Genomic DNA, 17,379 nt, shown 5'->3' with positions numbered 1-17,379 from the left:
AGCCGCTAATGTGCCCGCCTCAGGGAGGCCGGCCTGGTGCGAGTGGAGCAGCCCCCGTGTGTCCCTGAGCGTCCCCCGGTCTTTGGTGGAGAGGGGGCCTCAGCCGCTAATGTGCCCGCCTCAGGGAGTCCGGCCTGGGGCGAGTGGAGCAGCCCCCGTGTGTCCCCGAGCGCCCCCCGGTCTCTGGTGGAGAGGGGGTCTCAGCCGCTAATGTGCCCGCCTCAGGGAGTCCGGCCTGGGGCGAGTGGAGCAGCCCCCGTGTGTCCCCGAGCGCCCCCCGGTCTCTGGTGGAGAGGGGGTCTCAGCCGCTAATGTGCCCGCCCGGGTACCCAGGGAGGCCGGCCTGGGGCGAGTGGAGCAGCCCCCGTGCGTCCCTGAGCGCCCCCCTGGCGTTTGCTCAAGAGGGGGTCCCAGCCGCCAATATGGCCGCCCGGGTACCCGCGGGGGCCGCCCTGGGGCGAGTGGAGCAGCCCCCGTGTGCCCCTGAGCGCCCCCTGGCGTTCGCTGAAGAGGGGGTCTCAGCCGCCAATATGGCCGCCCGGGTGCCCGGGGGAGCGGCCTGGGGTGGCCCTGTGCAGCCTCCGGGCGCCCCTGAGTGTTTTCCAGTATCTGGCCGAGACACCCCCTGACCCTCCGACTGTGTCCGTTTGGAGCGCCTGGTGCCTGGGCACCCCCTGAGTGTTTTTCAGTATCTGGCCGAGACACCCCCTGACCCTCCGACTGTGTCCGTTTTTAGTGCCTGGTGCCTGGGCACAGACCGCGGCAGCTCCCGCTGGCCGCATTGACAGAGTGCTGAAAAAATGACAAAGTCCGAAAATGCCTGAGAACCGGGAAGGGGACAAACCGGCGGCTCCAGGCCGAGCCGGAGTTCCAGGAGGTCGGCATGATTTTGCCGGTTTCCCCATAGGAGGTGCCAAGTTGCCAAAATGGGGGAACTCAAAAAAGCACCCCCGCCAGATGTATGTAGGGGGGCTGGATGGTCGATGGGGAGTGGGTGCCTGGCAGCAGGGGCCACCCCGCGCAGGTGCCCCGGGGGGCCCGCGGGGGGCCCCCGAAGACACCCCCCCCAGCACTCGCTGAAAACCCCGTCCGAGCCGCCCGCGCTGCCCGGAGGGAGTCCCGGGAGGCCGGGCACGGCCCGCAGGTCTCTCCCTCTGCCCCCCGGTGAGGTTTGCACGGGGGGGAAAAGTTTCAAAGTCCCGACGGGGGGCGAGAGACAGTGCGGCGAGGGGTGGCGGGCTGCTCCGCGGACCCGGGGGAAGCCCGGGGAGGGCGGCCTGAGGGCGCGGAGGGCCCCCTGAGAGTGCCTACGGGTAGTAGGTGAGAAACCCTGCCTGTACCTCCCACGGGGCCCGGGCAGGGACCCCGGGAGGCCGGGCAGAGCCCGCAGGTCGCCCCCTTCCCGTCCGATGAAGCTCGCACGGTCAGAAAAGTTTCAAAGTCCCAACGGGGGGAGAGTGTTGACGGCGAGGGGGGTGCAGGCTGCTCCAGGGTCCGGGGGCAGCCCCTGGAGGTCGGCCTGGGGGTGTGGAGGGGCCCCCCTGAGAGCACCCAACAGTAGTTGCTCAAGACCCTGCCTGAGCCTCCGATGTGCCCGGGCATGAACCCCAGGAGGCGGGGAACAGCCGTGGCAGCCCCTGCTGAAGTCCTTGGCAGTTGGCAGAGGCGAGTCTTGGGGAAAAAAACGACAAAGTCCAAACGCTCCAGGCGCCGGCCAGGGGGGCGGACGTGGCTGGCCTGGCCGGCGGGTGCTGCGGCTGCCGGGGCTGAGCCGAGTGTCGATGCATCTCCTGAGAACCGGGAAGGGGACAAACCGGTGGCTCCAGTCCGAGCTGGAGTTCCAGAAGGTCGGCCTGACTCTGGAGGTTTTCCCCCTGGCTTTTCCCCATAGGCCAAAAGGGGGGAAGTCAAAAAAGCACCCCCGGCAGATGTATGCAGAAGGGGCTGGGGGGTGACGGAGAGCGGGCTGTTGGCAGCTGCGTGGTGGCTGCAGGGGTGGGCCTGGGCGGCTGCGGTGGGCCCCCTGAGTGCACCTGCCCGTGGTGGCTGAAAACCCAGGCTGAGCCTCCGATGTGCCCGGGCAGGACCCCAGGAGGCCGGGCACAGAACGCCGGTTGCCCCCCATTGCCGTTTGACGAAGCTTGCACGGTCAGAAAAGTTTCAAAGTCCCAACGGGGAGAGAGTGTTGACGGCGAGGGGGTGCTGGCAGCTCCAGGGGCCGGGGGGGGGAACCCCTGGAGGCTGGGCACGGACCGCGGCAGCCCCCCTTGCAGTAGAACAAAGTTTGAGGAGACAAGTCATGAAAATGACAAAGTCCAAACTGCTCCAGGCGCCGGCCAGGGGGGCGGACCCGGCTGGCCTGGCCGGCGGGTGCTGCGGCTGCCGGGGCTGAGCCGAGTGTCGATGCATCTCCTGAGAACCGGGAAGGGGACAGACCAGTAGCTCCAGGCCGAGCTGGAGTTCCAGGAGGTCGGCCTGACTCTGGAGGTTTTCCCCCTGGCTTTTCCCCATAGGCCAAAACGGGGGGAGGCAAAAAAGCACCCCCAGCAGATGTATGCAGAGGGGCTGGGGGGTGATGGAGAGCGGGCTGTTGGCAGCTGTGTGGTGGCTGCAGGGGTGGCCCTGGGCGGCTGAAGAGGGCCCCCTGAGTGCACCTACCAGCAGTAGCTCAAGACCCTGCCTGAGCCTCCGATGTCCCCGGGCAGGACCCCAGGAGGCCGGGCACAGACCGCAGCCTGCCCCCTTGCCGTTTGATGAAGCTTGCACGGTCAGAAAAAGTTTCAAAGTCCCAACGGGGAGAGAGTGTTGACGGCGAGGGGGCGCTGGCTGCTCCAGGGGCCCGGGGCAGCCCCTGGAGGCTGGGCACGGACCGCGGCCGCCCCCCTTGCAGTCGAACAAAGTTTGAGGAGACAAGTCATGAAAATGACAAAGTCCAAACGCTCCAGGCGTGCCGGCCAGGGGTGCGGACCCGGCCGGCCGGGCCGGCGGGGGCTGCGGCTGCCGGGGCTGAGCCGAGTGTCAATGCATGTCCTGAGAACCGGGAAGGGGACAGACCGGTGGCTCTGGGCCGAGCTGGAGTTCCAGGATGTCGGCCTGACTCTGGAGGTTTTCCCCCTGGCTTTTCCCCATAGGCCAAAATGGGGGAAGTCAAAAAAGCACCTCCAGCAGATGTATGCAGAGGGGCTGGCGGGTGACGGAGAGTGGTCTGTTGGCAGCAGTGTGCTGGCTGCATAGGTGTGCATGGGCGTCTGCGTAGGGCCCCCTGAGTGCACCTGCCAGTGGTGGCTGAAAACCCAGGCTGAGCCTCCGATGTGCCCGGGCAGGACCCCAGGAGGCCGGGCACAGACCGCAGCCTGCCCCCTTGCCGTTTGATGAAGCTTGCACGGTCAGAAAAGTTTCAAAGTCCCAACGGGGAGAGAGTGCTGACGGTGAGGGGGGTGCCGGCAGCTCCAGGGGCCGGGGGCAACCCCTGGAGGCTGGGCACGGACTGCGGCAGCCCCCCTGGCAGTCGAACAAGGTTTGAGGAGACAAGTCATGAAAATGACAAAGTCCAAACGCTCCAGGCGTGCCGGCCAGGGGAGCGGACCCGGCCGGCCGGGGCGGCGGGAGCTGCAGCTGCCGGGGCGGAGCCGAGTGTCAACGCAGGTGGTGAGATCCGGTATGAGGGTAATCCTGGTCGCTCCGGGCCGAGCCACGGTTCCAGGAGGGCGGAAGGAGCGCGCCTGTTTCACCTGATAGCGCCGACGGCGGTAAAATAAGGCCTCGCAAAACGTCACCACGAACACCTTGTCGGGGTATAAGGGAACGAGCGGTGTGTGGTCCTTGACAAAGTGACAGTATTTCTCAAAAAAGCACCCCCGGCAGATGTGCGCGGACGGGGCTGGCTGGTGATGGAGAGCGGGCTGTTGGCAGCAGTGCGCTGGCTGCAGGGGTGGCCCAGGGCGGCTGCGGAGGGCCCCCAAAGCGCACCTACCGGTGGTGGCTGAAAACCCAGGCTGAGCCTCCGATGTGCCCCGGGCAGGAACCCAGGAGGCCGGGCACAGACCACAGCTTGCCCCCTTGCCGTCCGATGAAGCTTGCACGGTCAGAAAAAGTTTCAAAGTCCCCACGGAGAGAGAGTGTTGAGGGCGAGGGGGAGCTGGCTGCTCCAGGGGCCGGGGGCAACCCCTGGAGGCTGGGCACACCCCCTTGCAGTCGAACAAAGTTCGAGGAGACAAGTCATGAAAATGACAAAGTCCAAACGCTCCAGGCGCCGGCCAGGGGGGCGGACCCGGCTGGCCGGGCTGGCGGGGGCTGCGGCTGCCGGGGCTGAGCCGAGTGTCGATGCATGTCCTGAGAACCGGGAAGGGGACAAACCAGTAGCTCCAGGCCGAGCTGGAGTTCCAGGAGGTCGGCCTGACTCTGGAGGTTTTCCCCCTGGCTTTTCCCATTGGCCAAAATGGGGGAAGTCAAAAAAGCACCCCCGGCAGATGTATGCAGAGGGGCTGGCTGGTGATGGGGAGCGGGCTGTTGGCAGCGGTGTGCTGGCTGCAGAGGTGTGCATGGGCGGCTGCGGAGGGCCCCCCGAGTGCACCTGCCCGTGGTGGCTGAAAACCCAGGCTGAGCCTCCGATGTGCCCGGGCAGGACCCCAGGAGGCCGGGCACAGAACGCCGGTTGCCCCCTTGCCGTTTGATGAAGCTTGCACGGTCAGAAAAGTTTCAAAGTCCCAACGGGGAGAGAGTGCTGACGGTGAGGGGGGTGCTGGCTGCTCCAGGGGCCGGGAGGGAGGCCCTGGAGGTGGGCCTGGGGGTGTGGCGGGGCCCCCTGAGAGCACCTACCAGCAGTTGCTCAAGACCCTGCCTGAGCCTCCGGTGTTGCAGGGCAGGACACCCATTGGCGGGGAAAAGCAGGTGGCAGCCCCTGCTGAAGTCCTTGGCAGAGATGAGTCTTTGAAAAAAATGACAAAGTCCAAACTGCTCCAGGCGCCGGTCAGGGGGGCGGACCCGGCTGGCCGGGCCGACGGGAGCTGCGGCGGCTGGGGAAGAGCCGAGTGTCAAGGCATGTCCTGAGAACCGGGAAGGGGGCAAACCAGTAGCTCCAGGCCGGGCTAGGGTTCCAGGAGGTCGGCCTGACTCTGGAGGTTTTCCCCCTGGCTTTTCCCCATAGGCCAACATGGGGGAAGTCAAAAAAGCACCCCCGGCAGATGTATGCAGAGGGGCTGGGGGGTGACGGGGAGCGGGCTGTTGGCAGCAGTGTGCTGGCTGCAGAGGGCCCCCGAGGTGCTGCACCTACCAGTAGTTGCTCAAGACCCCCCATGACCCTCCGGTGTTGCAGGTCAGGACACCCATTGGCGGGGAACAGCAGGTGGCAGCCCCTGCTGAAGTCGTTGGCAGGGATGAGTCTTTGAAAAAACGACAAAGTCCAAACGCTCCAGGCGTGCCGGCCAGGGTGGCGGACCCGGCTGGCTGGGCCGGCGGGAGCTGCGGCTGCCGGGGCTGAGCCGAGTGTCGATGTATGTCGTGAGAACCGGTATGAGGGTAATCCTGGTCGCTCCGGGCCGAGGCACGGTTCCAGGAGGGCGGAAGGAGCGGGCCCGTTTCCCCTGATAGCGCCGACGGCGGTAAATTAGGGCCTCGCAAAACGTCAGGACGAACACCTTTTTTGCATATAAGGGAACGAGCGGTGTGCGGTCCTTGACAAAGTGACTATTTCTCAATGTGCTGAGGAGTGGGGACCGCTCAAAGTCAAAGCACCGCGGCCGCCCCTCTGCCACCTCCCTGGGAGCAGAGTCATCGAGCGCGAGTGTCCCCACTCCGCCTGTCCAGGCCGCGGGGCCGACAGGCTGGCTGGCTGCCCGGGCAGACCCCGCTCTCCGAGCGGCCGGGCCCCAACGTTCGAGAGGTGTAGGAAGCCACCTTGGGGGTGCTGCGGAGGCCCCCCTGACACCGCCTCCAAGCCCTTGCTGAGAGCCCTGTCCTAGCTGCCTGCGCGGGCAGGCGGGACCCCCCAGTAGGCCGTGCACAGCCCGCGGCAGCCACTGCTGAAGCCCAGGGCAGTTGGCAGAGATGAGTCTTTGAGGAAAAACGACAAAGTCCAAACGCTCCAGGCGCCGGCCAGGGGTGCGGACCCGGCTGGACGGGCCGGCGGGAGCTGCGGCGGCTTGGGAAGAGCCGAGTGTCAATGCATGTCCTGAGAACCGGAAAGGGGACAAACTAGTAGCTCCAGGCCGGGATGGAGTTCCAGGAGGTGGGCCTGACTCCGGAGGTTTTCCCCTTGGCATTTTCCCATTGGCCACAATGGGGGAAGTCAAAAAAGCACCCCCAGCAGATGTATGCAGAGGGGCTGGCTGGTGATGGGGAGCGGGCTGTTGGCAGCGGTGTGCTGGCTGCAGAGGTGTGCATGGGCGGCTGCGGAGGGCCCCCCGAGTGCACCTGCCCGTGGTGGCTGAAAACCCAGGCTGAGCCTCCGATGTGCCCGGGCAGGACCCCAGGAGGCCGGGCACAGAACGCCGGTTGCCCCCTTGCCGTTTGATGAAGCTTGCACGGTCAGAAAAGTTTCAAAGTCCCAACGGGGAGAGAGTGCTGACGGTGAGGGGGGTGCTGGCTGCTCCAGGGGCCGGGAGGGAGGCCCTGGAGGTGGGCCTGGGGGTGTGGCGGGGCCCCCTGAGAGCACCTACCAGCAGTTGCTCAAGACCCTGCCTGAGCCTCCGGTGTTGCAGGGCAGGACACCCATTGGCGGGGAAAAGCAGGTGGCAGCCCCTGCTGAAGTCCTTGGCAGAGATGAGTCTTTGAAAAAAATGACAAAGTCCAAACTGCTCCAGGCGCCGGTCAGGGGGGCGGACCCGGCTGGCCGGGCCGACGGGAGCTGCGGCGGCTGGGGAAGAGCCGAGTGTCAAGGCATGTCCTGAGAACCGGGAAGGGGGCAAACCAGTAGCTCCAGGCCGGGCTAGGGTTCCAGGAGGTCGGCCTGACTCTGGAGGTTTTCCCCCTGGCTTTTCCCCATAGGCCAACATGGGGGAAGTCAAAAAAGCACCCCCGGCAGATGTATGCAGAGGGGCTGGGGGGTGACGGGGAGCGGGCTGTTGGCAGCAGTGTGCTGGCTGCAGAGGGCCCCCGAGGTGCTGCACCTACCAGTAGTTGCTCAAGACCCCCCATGACCCTCCGGTGTTGCAGGTCAGGACACCCATTGGCGGGGAACAGCAGGTGGCAGCCCCTGCTGAAGTCGTTGGCAGGGATGAGTCTTTGAAAAAACGACAAAGTCCAAACGCTCCAGGCGTGCCGGCCAGGGTGGCGGACCCGGCTGGCTGGGCCGGCGGGAGCTGCGGCTGCCGGGGCTGAGCCGAGTGTCGATGTATGTCGTGAGAACCGGTATGAGGGTAATCCTGGTCGCTCCGGGCCGAGGCACGGTTCCAGGAGGGCGGAAGGAGCGGGCCCGTTTCCCCTGATAGCGCCGACGGCGGTAAATTAGGGCCTCGCAAAACGTCAGGACGAACACCTTTTTTGCATATAAGGGAACGAGCGGTGTGCGGTCCTTGACAAAGTGACTATTTCTCAATGTGCTGAGGAGTGGGGACCGCTCAAAGTCAAAGCACCGCGGCCGCCCCTCTGCCACCTCCCTGGGAGCAGAGTCATCGAGCGCGAGTGTCCCCACTCCGCCTGTCCAGGCCGCGGGGCCGACAGGCTGGCTGGCTGCCCGGGCAGACCCCGCTCTCCGAGCGGCCGGGCCCCAACGTTCGAGAGGTGTAGGAAGCCACCTTGGGGGTGCTGCGGAGGCCCCCCTGACACCGCCTCCAAGCCCTTGCTGAGAGCCCTGTCCTAGCTGCCTGCGCGGGCAGGCGGGACCCCCCAGTAGGCCGTGCACAGCCCGCGGCAGCCACTGCTGAAGCCCAGGGCAGTTGGCAGAGATGAGTCTTTGAGGAAAAACGACAAAGTCCAAACGCTCCAGGCGCCGGCCAGGGGTGCGGACCCGGCTGGACGGGCCGGCGGGAGCTGCGGCGGCTTGGGAAGAGCCGAGTGTCAATGCATGTCCTGAGAACCGGAAAGGGGACAAACTAGTAGCTCCAGGCCGGGATGGAGTTCCAGGAGGTGGGCCTGACTCCGGAGGTTTTCCCCTTGGCATTTTCCCATTGGCCACAATGGGGGAAGTCAAAAAAGCACCCCCAGCAGATGTATGCAGAGGGGCTGGCTGGTGATGGGGAGCGGGCTGTTGGCAGCGGTGTGCTGGCTGCAGAGGTGTGCATGGGCGGCTGCGGAGGGCCCCCCGAGTGCACCTGCCCGTGGTGGCTGAAAACCCAGGCTGAGCCTCCGATGTGCCCGGGCAGGACCCCAGGAGGCCGGGCACAGAACGCCGGTTGCCCCCTTGCCGTTTGATGAAGCTTGCACGGTCAGAAAAGTTTCAAAGTCCCAACGGGGAGAGAGTGCTGACGGTGAGGGGGGTGCTGGCTGCTCCAGGGGCCGGGAGGGAGGCCCTGGAGGTGGGCCTGGGGGTGTGGCGGGGCCCCCTGAGAGCACCTACCAGCAGTTGCTCAAGACCCTGCCTGAGCCTCCGGTGTTGCAGGGCAGGACACCCATTGGCGGGGAAAAGCAGGTGGCAGCCCCTGCTGAAGTCCTTGGCAGAGATGAGTCTTTGAAAAAAATGACAAAGTCCAAACTGCTCCAGGCGCCGGTCAGGGGGGCGGACCCGGCTGGCCGGGCCGACGGGAGCTGCGGCGGCTGGGGAAGAGCCGAGTGTCAAGGCATGTCCTGAGAACCGGGAAGGGGGCAAACCAGTAGCTCCAGGCCGGGCTAGGGTTCCAGGAGGTCGGCCTGACTCTGGAGGTTTTCCCCCTGGCTTTTCCCCATAGGCCAACATGGGGGAAGTCAAAAAAGCACCCCCGGCAGATGTATGCAGAGGGGCTGGGGGGTGACGGGGAGCGGGCTGTTGGCAGCAGTGTGCTGGCTGCAGAGGGCCCCCGAGGTGCTGCACCTACCAGTAGTTGCTCAAGACCCCCCATGACCCTCCGGTGTTGCAGGTCAGGACACCCATTGGCGGGGAACAGCAGGTGGCAGCCCCTGCTGAAGTCGTTGGCAGGGATGAGTCTTTGAAAAAACGACAAAGTCCAAACGCTCCAGGCGTGCCGGCCAGGGTGGCGGACCCGGCTGGCTGGGCCGGCGGGAGCTGCGGCTGCCGGGGCTGAGCCGAGTGTCGATGTATGTCGTGAGAACCGGTATGAGGGTAATCCTGGTCGCTCCGGGCCGAGGCACGGTTCCAGGAGGGCGGAAGGAGCGGGCCCGTTTCCCCTGATAGCGCCGACGGCGGTAAATTAGGGCCTCGCAAAACGTCAGGACGAACACCTTTTTTGCATATAAGGGAACGAGCGGTGTGCGGTCCTTGACAAAGTGACTATTTCTCAATGTGCTGAGGAGTGGGGACCGCTCAAAGTCAAAGCACCGCGGCCGCCCCTCTGCCACCTCCCTGGGAGCAGAGTCATCGAGCGCGAGTGTCCCCACTCCGCCTGTCCAGGCCGCGGGGCCGACAGGCTGGCTGGCTGCCCGGGCAGACCCCGCTCTCCGAGCGGCCGGGCCCCAACGTTCGAGAGGTGTAGGAAGCCACCTTGGGGGTGCTGCGGAGGCCCCCCTGACACCGCCTCCAAGCCCTTGCTGAGAGCCCTGTCCTAGCTGCCTGCGCGGGCAGGCGGGACCCCCCAGTAGGCCGTGCACAGCCCGCGGCAGCCACTGCTGAAGCCCAGGGCAGTTGGCAGAGATGAGTCTTTGAGGAAAAACGACAAAGTCCAAACGCTCCAGGCGCCGGCCAGGGGTGCGGACCCGGCTGGACGGGCCGGCGGGAGCTGCGGCGGCTTGGGAAGAGCCGAGTGTCAATGCATGTCCTGAGAACCGGAAAGGGGACAAACTAGTAGCTCCAGGCCGGGATGGAGTTCCAGGAGGTGGGCCTGACTCCGGAGGTTTTCCCCTTGGCATTTTCCCATTGGCCACAATGGGGGAAGTCAAAAAAGCACCCCCAGCAGATGTATGCAGAGGGGCTGGCTGGTGATGGGGAGCGGGCTGTTGGCAGCGGTGTGCTGGCTGCAGAGGTGTGCATGGGCGGCTGCGGAGGGCCCCCTGAGTGCACCTGCCCGTGGTGGCTGAAAACCCAGGCTGAGCCTCCGATGTGCCCGGGCAGGACCCCAGGAGGCCGGGCACAGAACGCCGGTTGCCCCCTTGCCGTTTGACGAAGCTTGCACGGTCAGAAAAGTTTCAAAGTCCCAATGGGGAGAGAGTGGTGACGGCGAGGGGGTGCTGGCTGCTCCAGGGGCCGGGGGCAACCCCTGGAGGCTGGGCACGGACCGCGGCCGCCCCCCTTGCAGTCGGACAATGTCTGAGGAGACAAGTCATGAAAATGACAAAGTCCAAACGCTCCAGGCGTGCCGGCCAGGGGTGCGGACCCGGCTGGCCGGGCCGGCGGGGGCTGCAGCTGCCGGTGCTGAGCCGAGTGTCAGTGCAGGTCCTGAGAACCGGGAAGGGGACAAACCGGTGGCTCCAGGCCGAGCTCTAGTTCCAGGAGGTCGGCCTGACTCTGGAGGTTTTCCCCTTGGCTTTTCCCCATAGGCCAAAAGGGGGGAAGTCAAAAAAGCACCCCCGCCAGATGTATGCAGAAGGGGCTGGCTGGTGATGGGGAGCGGGCTGTTGGCAGCGGTGTGCTGGCTGCAGAGGTGTGCATGGGCGGCTGCGGAGGGCCCCCTGAGTGCACCTGCCCGTGGTGGCTGAAAACCCAGGCTGAGCCTCCGATGTGCCCGGGCAGGACCCCAGGAGGCCGGGCACAGAACGCCGGTTGCCCCCTTGCCGTTTGACGAAGCTTGCACGGTCAGAAAAGTTTCACAGTCCCAACGGGGAGAGAGTGCTGACGGTGAGGGGGTGCTGGCTGCTCCAGGGGCCGGGAGGGAGGCCCTGGATGTGGGCCTGGGGGTGTGGAGGGGCCCCCTGAGAGCACCTACCAGCAGTTGCTCAAGACCCTGCCTGAGCCTCCGGTGTTGCAGGGTAGGACACCCATTGGCGGGGAACAGCAGGTGGCAGCCCCTGCTGAAGTCCTTGGCAGTTGGCAGAGATGAGTCTTGGAGAAAAAAAACGACAAAGTCCAAACTGCTCCGGGCGCCGGTCAGGGGGGCGGACCCGGCTGGCCGGGCCGAGGGGAGCTGCGGCGGCTGGGGAAGAGCCGAGTGTCAAGGCATGTCCTGAGAACCGGGAAGGGGGCAAACCAGTAGCTCCAGGCCGAGCTGGAGTTCCAGGAGGTTGGCCTGACTCTGGAGGTTTTCCCCCTGGCTTTTCCCCATAGGCCAAAATGGGGGAAGTCAAAAAAGCACCCCCGCCAGATGTATGCAGAAGGGGCTGGCTGGTGATGGGGAGCGGGCTGTTGGCAGCAGTGTGCTGGCTGCAGAGGGCCCCCGAGGTGCTGCACCTACCAGTAGTTGCTCAAGACCCCCCCTGACCCTCCGGTGTTGCAGGGCAGGACACCCAGGAGGCGGGGAACAGCCGTGGCAGCCCCTGCTGAATCCCACGGCAGTTGGCAGAGATGAGTCTTTGAGAAAAACGACAAAGTCCAAACGCTCCAGGCGCCGGCCACGGAGGGCGGACCCGGCTGGCCGGGCCGGCGGGAGCTGCGGCGGCTGGGGCTGAGCCGAGTGTCGATGCTTGTCGTGAGAACCGGTATGAGGGTAATCCTGGGCCCTCGGGGCCGAGGCACGGTTCCAGGAAGGCGGAAGGAGCGGGCCTGTTCCCCCTGATAGCGCCGACGGCGGTAAATTAAGGCCTCGCAAAACGTCAGGACGAACACCTTTTTTGCATATAAGGGAACGAGCGGTGTGCGGTCTTTGACAAAGTGACTATTTCTCAGAGTGCTGGGAAGGGAGTGGGGGCCGCTCAAAGTCAAAGCACCGCGGCCGCCCCTCTGCCACCTCCCTGGGAGCAGAGTCATCGAGCGCGAGTGTCCCCACTCCGCCTGTCCAGGCCGCGGGGCCGACAGGCCGGCTGGCTGCCCGGGTAGACCCCGCTCTCCGAGCGGCCGGGCGCCACGTTCAAGAGGTGTACGAAGCCACCTGTGGGGGGTCTGCGGAGGCCCCCCTGAGAGCGCTGATAACCCTGTCCTAGCTGCCTGCGCGGGCAGGCGGGACTCCCCCAGGAGGCCGTGCACAGCCCGCGGCAGCCACTGCTGAAGCCCAGGGCAGTTGGCAGAGATGAGTCTTTGAAAAAACGACAAAGTCCAAACGCTCCAGGCGCCGGCCACGGGGGGCGGACCCGGCTGGCCGGGCCGGCGGGAGCTGCGGCTGCCGGGGCTGAGCCGAGTGTCAATGCATGTCGTGAGAACCGGTATGAGGGTAATCCTGGTCGCTCCGGGCCGAGGCACGGTTCCAGGAGGGCGGAAGGAGCGGGCCCGTTTCCCCTGATAGCGCCGACGGCGGTAAATTAGGGCCTCGCAAAACGTCAGGACGAACACCTTTTTTGCATATAAGGGAACGAGCGGTGTGCGGTCTTTGACAAAGTGACTATTTCTCAATGTGCGGAGTGGGGACCGCTCAAAGTCAAAGCACCGCGGCCGCCCCTCTGCCACCTCCCTGGGAGCAGAGTCATCGAGCGCGAGGGTCCCCACTCCGCCTGTGCAGGCCGCGGGGCCGACAGGCTGGCTGGCTGCCCGGGCGACCCCCCTCCGAGATGCCGGGCCGGGGCAGACTGTGCAAACGCGCGCGGGCGTGTTTTCTTCCCCTGGGGTGGAGCCCTTCCACCCCACGCCGTCCGAGGCCCGTTGGCCTCGGGCGGCCTGCCTCCGAGAGTGGGAGAGAGACGGAGGACGGCGGCCCGCGGCGGCGCGAGGCGTCCCCGTTGCTCCACCACGACTGCCAGCCGGTCGATCCTACCGGTAGCCTGGGCTTGTCTCCGCTCCGCCTGTCCAGGCCGCGGGGCCCACAGGCGGCTTGCCTGGGAAGACCCCGCTCTCACCGAGCGGCCGGGCGCCACGTTCAAGAGGTGTACGAAGCCACCTGTGGGGGGTCTGCGGAGGCCCCCCTGAGAGCGCTGATAACCCTGTCCTAGCTGCCTGCGCGGGCAGGCGGGACCCCCAAGAGGCCGGGCACAGCCCGCGGCAGCCCCCGCCGAAGTCCACGGCAGTTGGCAGAGACGAGTCTTGGAGAGAAAACGACAAAGTCCAGACGCTCCAGGCGCCGGCCAGGGGTGCGGACCCGGCTGGCCGGGCCGGCGGGAGCTGCGGCTGCCGGGGCCGAGCCGAGTGTCGACGCATGTCGTGAGAACCGGTATGAGGGTAATCCTGGGCCCTCGGGGCCGAGCTACGGTTCCATGAAGGCGGAAGGAGCGGGCCTGTTTCCCCTGATAGCGCCGACGACGGTAAAATAAGGGCTCGCAAAACGTCAGGACGAACACCTTTTTTGCATATAAGGGAACGAGCGGTGTGCGGTCTTTGACAAAGTGACTATTTCTCAGAGTGCTGGAGTGGGGACCGCTCAAAGTCAAAGCACCGCGGCCGCCCCTCTGCCACCTCCCTGGGAGCAGAGTCATAGAGCGCAAGTGTCCCCACTCCGCCTGTGCAGGCCGCGGGGCCAACAGGCTGGCTGGCTGGCTGCCCGGGCGACCCCCCTCCGAGATGCCGGGCTGAGGCGTAGGCAGCCGCCTCCATCACCACCACCCAAGGCGAGAGAGTGGGTCAACGGGAGAGCCGTCGCGGCCGGGGGACCCTCGCCGCGCCCATGTCCGGGGAAGGACCACAAGGGCCCTGCTCCCCGGCGCCCCGGCGAGCGGGTTCACCCTCGGCGCGTACGGCTCTCGAGGATGGGGAAGGGACGCGCGTGGGCGTCCCTCCCGTCCCCCGCGGAAGAAGGCGAGCGACTCTGCGCGTCGGGACACCCCGCGGAGCCCCCTGCGGGGGGAGTACTCCGGGGGAGAAGCGTGGCGCAGGGGGTGCAGCCCTTTCCCAGGCCACCGTGCGACGGCGTCGGTGGGGCCGACGCCGAGAGAGAGAACGATCCGGGCTCTCCCGCCTCAGGGTGGCCGAGAGCGGGGCCACGGGCCCCACGTTTGGTGACGGTTTTCCCGAAAGCGAAGGACCCCCGCCTGTCCCCTCGGGCTCCGGCCGATGCGGGCGGTCCAGGGCGGGGATAGGGGACGGCGGCCTGCGGACGACGCGCTTTATCCCCAGAAGGAGCGAGGCATGAGGGGGTGTTCCACCCCCGCCGGCCGGTCTCGCTCCTTCTCCGGGCTACGCCTCGGCGGAGTAAAGACCCCCGGGTCAACGCTCCCGCGTCCGGGTGCCGCCGCGCGTCCCCTTCCCGCGGGGGGTGGATCCCTTCCACCCCTGGCCGTCCGAGGCCCGTGCGCCTCGGGCGGCCTCCCTTCCGAGAGAGGGAGAGAGAGACGGAGGACGGTGGTCCGCGACGGCGCGAGACGTCCAAGTTGTGTTCCCCACGGCGGCTACCCGGTCGATCCCGCCCGCCGGTAGCCTTGGCTTGCCCCCACTCCGCCTGTCCAGGCCGCGTGGCCGACAGGCTGTTTGCCCGGGTAGACCCTGCTCTCACCGAGCGGCCGGGCCCCAACGTTCAAGAGGTGTACGGAAGCCACCTTGGGGTGGAGCCCTTCCACCCCTGGCCGTCCGAGGCCCGTGCGCCTCGGGCGGCCTCCCTTCCGAGAGAGGGAGAGAGAGACGGAGGACGGTGGTCCGCGACGGCGCGAGACGTCCAAGTTGTGTTCCCCACGGCGGCTACCCGGTCGATCCCGCCCGCCGGTAGCCTTGGCTTGCCCCCGCTCCGCCTGTCCAGGCCGCGTGGCCGACGGGCTGTTTGCCCGGGTAGACCCCGCTCTCACCGAGCGGCCGGGCCCCAACGTTCAAGAGGTGTACGGAAGCCACCTTGGGGTGGAGCCCTTCCACCCCTGGCCGTCCGAGGCCCGTGCGCCTCGGGCGGCCTCCCTTCCGAGAGAGGGAGAGAGAGACGGAGGACGGTGGTCCGCGACGGCGCGAGACGTCCAAGTTGTGTTCCCCACGGCGGCTACCCGGTCGATCCCGCCCGCCGGTAGCCTTGGCTTGTCCCCGCTCCGCCTGTCCAGGCCGCGGGGCCGACGGGCTGTCTGCCCGGGTAGACCCCGCTCTCACCGAGCGGCCGGGCCCCAACGTTCAAGAGGTGTACGGAAGCCACCTTGGGGTGGAGCCCTTCCACCCCTGGCCGTCCGAGGCCCGTGCGCCTCGGGCGGCCTCCCTTCCGAGAGAGGGAGAGAGAGACGGAGGACGGTGGTCCGCGACGGCGCGAGACGTCCAAGTTGTGTTCCCCACGGCGGCTACCCGGTCGATCCCGCCCGCCGGTAGCCTTGGCTTGTCCCCGCTCCGCCTGTCCAGGCCGCGGGGCCGACGGGCTGTCTGCCCGGGTAGACCCCGCTCTCCGAGCGGCCGGGCCCCAACGTTCAAGAGGTGTACGGAAGCCACCTTGGGGGGGCTGCGGTGCCCCCCTCCCCGAGAGTGCCTCCCAGGCCGAGGGAGCCCGGCGGTCGAGTGTCGTAGGAAAGCGCGTGCCACGGCTGTGTCGGTCACAGGGGCCAGAGGTAGTTTGGGCAACGGCTTAGATCCGTATGAAGCTCATCCTTTCCGGCCTGTTCTGGCGGCGGCTAGGCGTGCGCGCACGGCACGACGCCCCTGGCTCCAGCGATGCGACGGCGCCCCGCACCCCACTCTCCGGGCCGAGCAGAGTGGCCGCTCTCGCTCCTTGGAGCAGAGCCCCCGAGTGCAAGTGTCCCCGCTCCGCCTGTCCAGGCCGCGGGGCCGACAGGCTGTCTGCCCGGGTAGACCCCGCTCTCCGAGCGGCCGGGCGCCACGTTCAAGAGGTGTACGAAGCCACCTTGGGGGGCTGCGGTGCCCCCCGCCCCGAGAGTGCCTCCCAGGCCGAGGGGAGCCTGGCGGTCGAGTGTCGTAGGAAAGCGCGTGCGCGGCTGTGTCGGTCACACGGGCCAGAGTTAGTTTGGGCAACGGCTTAGATCCGTATGCAGCTCAACCTTTCCGGCCTGTTCTGGCGGCGGCTAGGCGCGCGCGAACGTCACGACGCCCCTGGTTCCAGCGAGGCGACGGCGCCCCGCACCCCGCTCTCCGGGCCGTGCAGAGCGGCCGCTCTCGCTCCTTGGAGCAGAGCCCCCGAGCGCAAGAGTCCCCGCTCCGCCTGTCCAGGCCGCGGGGCCGACAGGCTGTCTGCCCGGGTAGACCCCGCTCTCCGAGCGGCCGGGCCCCAACGTTCAAGAGGTGTACGGAAGCCACCTTGGGGGGCTGCGGTGCCCCCCGCCCCGAGAGTGCCTCCCAGGCCGAGGGAGCCCGGCGGTCGAGTGTCGTAGGAAAGCGCGTGCGCGGCTGTGTCGGTCACACGGGCCAGAGTTAGTTTGGGCAACGGCTTAGATCCGTATGCAGCTCAACCTTTCCGGCCTGTTCTGGCGGCGGCTAGGCGTGCGCGCACGGCACGACGCCCCTGGCTCCAGCGATGCGACGGCGCCCCGCACCCCACTCTCCGGGCCGAGCAGAGTGGCCGCTCTCGCTCCTTGGAGCAGAGCCCCCGAGCGCAAGTGTCCCCGCTCCGCCTGTCCAGGCCGCGGGGCCAACAGGCTGTCTGCCCGGGTAGACCCCGCTCTCCGAGCGGCCGGGCGCCACGTTCAAGAGGTGTACGAAGCCACCTTGGGGGGCTGCGGTGCCCCCCGCCCCGAGAGTGCCTCCCAGGCCGAGGGAGCCCGGCGGTCGAGTGTCGTAGGAAAGCGCGCGCGCGGCTGTGTCACACGGGCCAGAGTTAGTTTGGGCAACGGCTTAGATCCGTATGCAGCTCAACCTTTCTGGCCTGTTCTGGCGGCGGCTAGGCGCGCGCGAACGTCACGACGCCCCTGGTTCCAGCGAGGCGACGGCGCCCCGCACACAACTCTCCGGGCCGAGCAGAGCCCCCGAGCGCAAGAGTACCTGCTCCGCCTGCCCAGGCCGCGGGGCCGACAGGCTGTCTGCCCGGGTAGACACCGCTCTCTCCGAGCGGCCGGGCCGCAACGTTCAAGAGGTGTACGAAGCCACCTTGGGGGGCTGCGGAGCCCCCCCTCCCCATGAGAGCGCCTCACAGGCTTTGCTGATAACCCCGTCCTAGCTGCCTGCGCGGGCAGGCGGGACCCCCAGGAGGCCGCGCATAGCCCGCGGCAGCCACCGCTGAAGTCCACAGCAGTTGGCAGATAGGAGTCTTGGAGAAAAAAACGACAAAGTGCAAACGCTCCAAGCGCCGACCAGGGGTGCGTACCTGGCTGGCCGGGCCGGCGGGAGCTGCGGCTGCTGGAGTTGCACCGAGTGTCGATGCATGTCGTGAGAACCGGTATGAGGTTGAACCTGGGCCCTCGGGGCCGAGGCGCGGTTCCAGGGAGACGGAA

This window comes from Eleutherodactylus coqui, unplaced genomic scaffold, assembly GCF_035609145.1.
Source record: "Eleutherodactylus coqui strain aEleCoq1 unplaced genomic scaffold, aEleCoq1.hap1 HAP1_SCAFFOLD_384, whole genome shotgun sequence".
Taxonomy (NCBI): Eukaryota; Metazoa; Chordata; class Amphibia; order Anura; family Eleutherodactylidae; genus Eleutherodactylus; species Eleutherodactylus coqui.
This window is presented reverse-complemented; position numbering follows the sequence as displayed.